The sequence below is a fragment of the Gallus gallus genome, chromosome 16, assembly GCF_016699485.2.
Source record: "Gallus gallus isolate bGalGal1 chromosome 16, bGalGal1.mat.broiler.GRCg7b, whole genome shotgun sequence".
NCBI lineage: Eukaryota > Metazoa > Chordata > Aves > Galliformes > Phasianidae > Gallus > Gallus gallus.
In genome coordinates, this window is record NC_052547.1 from 2,661,371 (window position 1) to 2,667,704 (window position 6,334).

Sequence of the window (6,334 nt, forward strand, 5' to 3'; positions counted from 1 at the left end):
TCAGGAGTCATAGGCTGAATGTCGGCTTGGGGAAAGGAAACCAAAAGGCCGATCAGCTGGTATCTGTAGTCGTGCCGCTGTCGCAGTTTACCCTGGCAAGGGAGGCTCACGCTACCTTTCACCAGAATGCCAGGGGGCTACAGAGGCACTTTCAAATTTCTCGGGCGGATGCTTCCGTTATAGTTAGAAGCTGTCCGGTTTGTGCTAATCATAATGGTGGAGTGGGGTTGGGGGTTGGTGTTAACCCTCGGGGTCTGCATATCAATGAGATATGGCAAATGGATGTCACTCATGAATCTAGCCTAGGTAGGCTAAAGTATGTACATGTCACTGTCGACACGTATAGTAACTTTATCTGGGCAACTGCCCAAGCCGGGGAAAAGGGCACCCACGTAACCAGGCATCTCACTGCGTGTTTTGCAGTCATGGGAGTGTGTAGGCAACTAAAGACAGATAATGGCCCCGCGTACACGGGCCAGAAGGTCCAGAGGTTCCTACAACAATGGGGTATAAAGCACGTTACGGGAATTCCACATAATCCGCGGGGACAGGCAATAGTTGAGCGTGCTAACAGCACCCTAAAAACGTATCTCAAGAAATTCACGGACATTCAAGATCCCCAAGAAAGGCTAGCTAAGACGCTGTTTGTATTGAATCACTTGTGCATAATGGGCCCCTCAGAGTGTCCTGCAGCAGAGAAACACAGGATACAAGGCCCGGAGTCTAAGAAACAGAGAGATGAGGAGGAAATGTGGGTTAAATACAGGTGTTTGAAAACTGGCCTCTGGCAAGGCCCCGCTAAGGTACTATACTTAGGGCGAGGTTATCTTTGTGTTTCCACACCAACAGGCTCACAGTGGATCCCTGCTCGTTGGACGAAGCCTGTCACCCCTCCCCAAGCTGGACGGAATCAGGGACCCGGTTTTGCACCTGAATCTGTTACTCAAGCCACATCAGACTCTCCTCCATCATCTTCTGCCTCAACAGAAGGGAATGATTGCCAGACTGATCTCCAGTAGCTTTGCCGGTTTTGTTGCCCAGAAAGAAAACGGGGGAAGTGTGGAGAGCCTGTACACAGAGTGGCTACGTGACAAGGGCCACGATGGAATGCCACTCGTGAAACAATAAAAGAAAGTATGTAACTAGAGGCAAGGACGGCTACTCGGGTAGATGGAAAGCAGGATGCGTATCTACAGCAATGAAGAAACAGTAACAGCAAGGCTAACCACGAAGGTCAAGATGAAGTAATGCATAATCCGCCAATCCTGAGCTATGCTTTTGCAATATGTATAAGCTCATTACCTACTGTATAAATACAATACCAATGTGCCTAATAAACGAGACCTGTTGATCATGATAGCTTGAGACTCGTCTCCCGCGGTCTTTTCCGACAGTTGAGTCACCATCCCTGGATGTGTTTAAGAGCCGTCCAGATGTGGTGCTCAGGGACATGAGTCAGTGGTGAGTTGTTAGAGCTGGGGCAGTATGGTCGGGCTGTGGTTGGACTCGATGATCTTGAAGGTCTTTTCCAACCTGAGCAATTCTGTCATTCTATGATTCCATGATTCTATGATCTCATGTCCGTTCCAAGTCCATCCCATATCCAGAGCCCATCCCACATATACCCCATTTCCCAATATCCCACCCCGTATTCCTCCCATATCCCTATCCATATCCCCACACGGCACATCCCAATCCCAAATCTCACATCCCAATCCCACATCCAACATCCCAACCCCACGTCCCAGTCTGTCATGGTTTTATGATTTTTGGTTCCTGGTATTCCACGTCATAACGTCACGTAGTGACGTAGGGAGTTAAAGTGTTACTGCTCCAGTTCCGGGCACCTGTCCGGAAGAGAAGAAGAACTCCATTCCCCAGGGGGCTTTGCGCTCAGAGAGGAGATATAACCTCTGGCAAAGTCACCTGATGCTCTCTTCTCTTCTCCCCTCGGCTCTCGTCCCGACCGCACGCATCGCCTCAGCTCCTACTGGAAGGCCTACAGCTTTCAGATTCTCTTTCTCTCATTATGTTTGATTTCTTAGCTTCGAGTCTAATTATATTGTATTACAGTGTGTGATCTTGCACTCTGATACCGTATTTAGGAAATTAGTTTGTTTCTCCTCAGATCGTGCCCGCTGTCTTTATTTATTTTGGGGTCCCCTGTCTCCCTTTTCCGGAGGCGCGGATGTTGTGAAATCCCTCCGCCCCGCTGGTCACGGAACTGGGCCGAACCAGCCCGTAAACCGCTGACACAGTCCCACATCCCAATCCCAGTTCCAAGTCTCCTTCCCAGTCCCTCATCCTAACCCCATCTCCCACGTGTCAATCCCACTCCCTCATGCCAATCCCAGTCCCACACCCTTTAGTCCCAATCCCAATCCCAGTCCCAGTCCCAGTCCCAGTCCCAGTCCCAGTCCCAGTCCCATCCCCTATAGCAATAGGGCACACCCTGAGGCCCCTCCTCGCCAACTGCCACTCCGCCTCGCCCCCGGCCTCTCATTGGTCAGCGGCAGCTCCGGCCCGCCTCTGGCGTCTCATTGGTCAGCGGCAGCGCCGCCGGCTCCGATTGGCTGAGGCGCAGCGCGCGGGAGCGGCGGTTAGCAGCCGGCTCGGGCCGCCCGGCTGTCCCGTCAGACGGCGCCGCTCCCTCAGCCCGGCCCCGCCGCTGCAGCCGCTGTTCGCCAGAGCTGTCCGGGCAGCACCGAGACGGAGGCGCGGCACAACGAAAGCGGTGCTGAGGACAGCGGCGCCGGAGGTGTGCGGGAGAACGGCTCCGGGCCGGGGCCGGGGCCGGGGCCGGGGCGAGGAACCGTATGAGGCCCGAACCGCCAGGCCCCGCCCCGCCCTCCCCTCCCCTCCGCCGTGGGATGCGGGGATTTAGGACGGCTGAAGGACTCGGGGCCCCCACCGCCGCAGTGCTGCTGCCCGCATCCGGGCCGGGCCCCCCCGAGCCTCCAGCGCTGCTCCCGGTGCCCCCCGGAGCTGAGGTGGGTCTGTGGGTATAGGAGCAGGGGGGGAGATGTGGTGGGGATATGGGAGTTTTGGGGGCTGTGGGGGCGATACAGAGGGGGGCTGTAGGGTAATGTGGGGTATAGGGGGCTGTGGGGGGTGGATAGGGGTGGCTATAAGGATATATGGGGCTACAGGGAGTGTATGGGGGATATGGATCTATAAGGGGCTGTGTGGGGCCATAGGGCGATAAGGCGCTGTGGGGAGGGCTATTAGGGGATGTGGGGCTAGAAGGCTCCCCCTTCTGTTCCCCCTTCCATAGCAGGGTGGGTGAAATGCTAGTCCTGAAATGTAAGTGGGAATTGAAATTGTATTGGGATAGAATATGATTGTTTTCTGGTCTTGAGTCTGAAACGTGTTTTGTCCTTGGGCTTTAGGCACAGGTATTGTTTAACAAGTGCCTTTGGAGAAGTTTTCAGTATCCAGTCTCCTGATCAGGAAGAAAGAAGAAAGTTTTTGGAGGACTTAATCATGAGTGGAGCTGCTGCTGAAGCTCCACTTCAAACAAGCAAGCTGGTGAGGACGTTGTGCATCTCAGCCTTTCCTCACTGCAAGGTACCAGCGATTCAGTCTGTGCTTTGGCGGTCATTTGCCATCAGCACTTGTGCTTGTATGTGAGCACCAGGCATCCGCTGACGTTGTCTGATGGCTTTAGGCTGGGCAGACACGGGCAGCACTGCCTGCAGCAGCACCAGCTGAGCTCTGTGTGCCAGAGGAAGGAATGCGGCGTCTGGAGGAGCAGGAGGAGGAGACCCTGCGTGACTCTGCGGGGCCGTTCCTCACAGCCTGCCACTGACAGACGTAGTGGGGCACTGCAGAGCCCGTTGGTGCGGAGGAGGTAAAGCGGTGTTGCTCTGTAGTGCCATTTGATCTGTGTGCATGCAGAATTTCTCCATGTTTGTAGTTCTCAGTGTTTGTGGCCCTGGGTGTGTTCAAAGATGTCAGACCTCCGTGCGTCACTTATTTAGAGTGTTGAAGGTGGTGAATTGTGCTAGACAGGGCGCTTGTCTAATCAAACCTCTGAACTCCAAGGTTTGTTCTGGAGGTCCTGATGACGGCACAGGCATGAAGCAGCCCAGAGCTCGTCGGTGTGGAGAGACTGCGTATTGTGTTGTGAAGGGAGAGACGGAGGAGGGGTTTGAACAGCATTGCGCAGGAATGAAAGAAGCTGGTAAGAGAAGAGGTGTGTGTTCTGAGAGCAAGGGCTGTACGGCTCATCTCTGTGTTCTCACAGCAAATGCAAGGCAGAGCTCTTTACTCCCTGTTCTTTCTTGCAAGGCTGCGGCACTTCAAAGTGTGCTATGGACGGGCAGCACGTTGACAACCCAAGGGTGGCACCAGGAGATGCAGCGCAGCCCTCTCCAGCAGCAGGGTGCATTTATTCGTCTTGCTAATTCTTGAAGTAGAAGGTGTGTTTAGCTTCCGCACTCGGTGGCTTGTTAGCGTGCTTTGGAGGCTTTTAAGCTCTTCCTGTGTTACTCACGCCCTAAGGCAGTGAAGGACTTCCCTTGCTCTATAGGAATGGTTCCTGAGCAAGGGCATGGCCATCTGCCTGTAAAAGATACTGAAGGGGAGGGTTTTGTGACTGCACTGATGCAGTAGGCTTTTTAATGGCAATTGCACCCCGCTAACATGCAGCTCTTTCTGACACAGGCAGGAGACGGGCAGCGGTACTACAGCTCGTCTGCGACTTTGAAGCTAAGTTGGGAAGTGGAAGATGTGGATGTGAAAGAAGAACTCAGTTACTGGGACGCTCCCTTCTCTTCCCCTAGCTGTCCCCTTGCCTCAGCCCGGGTTCCCCTTGCATTCCTGTAGGTTTCCCTTCCATCCCCCTGGCTGCCCTGTGCTTTCCCCAAGGTTGCCCTTTCCTTTCCCATGACAGCCCACCCATAATTCCCTCAGCGCCCCAATAGCCCCCTCAATATTTCCCATTCAAGAACCTGTAGCTACCCCACGACCCCCACAGAGCCCCATAGGCCCTCGAGGACCTCTTCAGGCCTGGTACACCTTCCCCATAGCTGGCCCAAAACCTCACAGAAACACATAGTCTGTTACAGTACCCCATTTTCCTGCTGGGCTCCCACTGAACCCCCATGTTTCCTCCCTAAGACCTGCCTTACCACATCCAGGACCCCCCTGAGATCTTCCAGACCCTACAGTTCCTTAGAGGACCCCGTCACTATTCCAGGACCCCCATAGCTGACCCTCCTCAACCCCATTTCCCTCCAGATCCCATATCACCACACAGTGCTGGGGCAGGATCGGCTGCTGCAGGAAAGGAATGCGGAGCAGGGGGAGGTGTAGGGCACAGATGTTGGTGAAAGAGACGTGGGGGGTACTGGGAAGATGGATACACGGTAACGTGGGAGTATTTGGGGATATGGGCCAATATGGGCCTGCAGGAGGAGAATGCTGTGCAGAAGAAGGCAATGTGTGAGGTGCTCCAACACCGCCCCGCCCCCCCCCTTTTTACCCGTAACTTCTCCCCACATCCCCCCGTCCCCCCTATGTCTTCATACCACAGCATACCCCAGTGTCTCACCTGCAGCCCACATCTTGCCTTCTCCCAAACAGCATTCTGCTCCTGCAGGTTGTGAGCCCATATCCTCCCATGTGCTTATATCCCCCTCTCCCCGCCCCACACACCCAGAGCCCCATAGCTCCTCCAGTACCTCCTCAGACCAGGTACATCTCCCCCACAGCCAACCTGGGACCTCATAGAGCCCCGCAGTCCCCAACAGCACCCCTTATCCTTGCACTGGGCTCCCACTGAACCCCCACATATCTTCCCTTGGACCTCCCTAACCCCCCTCAGGTCACCCCTGGGATCTCACAGGCCCCCACAGTCCCAGACAGGACCCCGATCATTGTCCCAGGACGTCCATAGCCCACCTGGGGCTCCTCTTCACCCCCGTATCCTTCCAGATCCCATACAGCAGGCGGGGAATGCAGAGCTGGCAAAGGTGTAGGGCACAGCTGTGGGTGAAAGTGACGTGGGGGGCACTGGGGAGACGGGTGCGTGGGAACGTGGGAGGATGTGGGGGTATGGGCCACAGCCTGCAGGAGCAGAGTGCTGCGTGGGAGAAGGTAACGTGTGAGGTAAAGGTGGGACCTGTGGGTGCGGGGACATGGGGTGGCATGGGGACGTAGGGGGTGTGGGGGCATGTGGGGAGCGGTTTGGGGTCAGAGTGGGGGATGTGGGGCGGTGTTGGAGTGCATTTATGGATTTCTTCCTGAGAGGGGGTTGGGGTTCCCTGTGGCCCCAAGGTGGAGCCCTGTTCCGTAACCCCACGTGACCCCATTACCCCATACAACTCCACGT

The 6,334-nt window shown here is 55.3% G+C and overlaps 1 long non-coding RNA gene across 2 annotated transcripts; it reads left to right on the plus strand.

Annotated features, from left to right (window-relative positions):
• The first annotated feature begins 2,568 nt into the window (after positions 1 to 2,568).
• On the plus strand, positions 2,569 to 5,513 carry LOC107049775. 2 transcript variants are annotated; one of them, XR_003077996.3, is made up of 6 exons: positions 2,569 to 2,990; positions 3,390 to 3,567; positions 3,668 to 3,850; positions 4,045 to 4,195; positions 4,291 to 4,421; positions 4,666 to 5,513. It is a non-coding gene; the product is annotated as an uncharacterized LOC107049775 (long non-coding RNA). The 2 variants fall into 2 exon arrangements; XR_003077995.3 differs by having other exon boundaries at positions 4,045 to 4,183.
• The last annotated feature ends 821 nt before the right edge of the window (positions 5,514 to 6,334 follow it).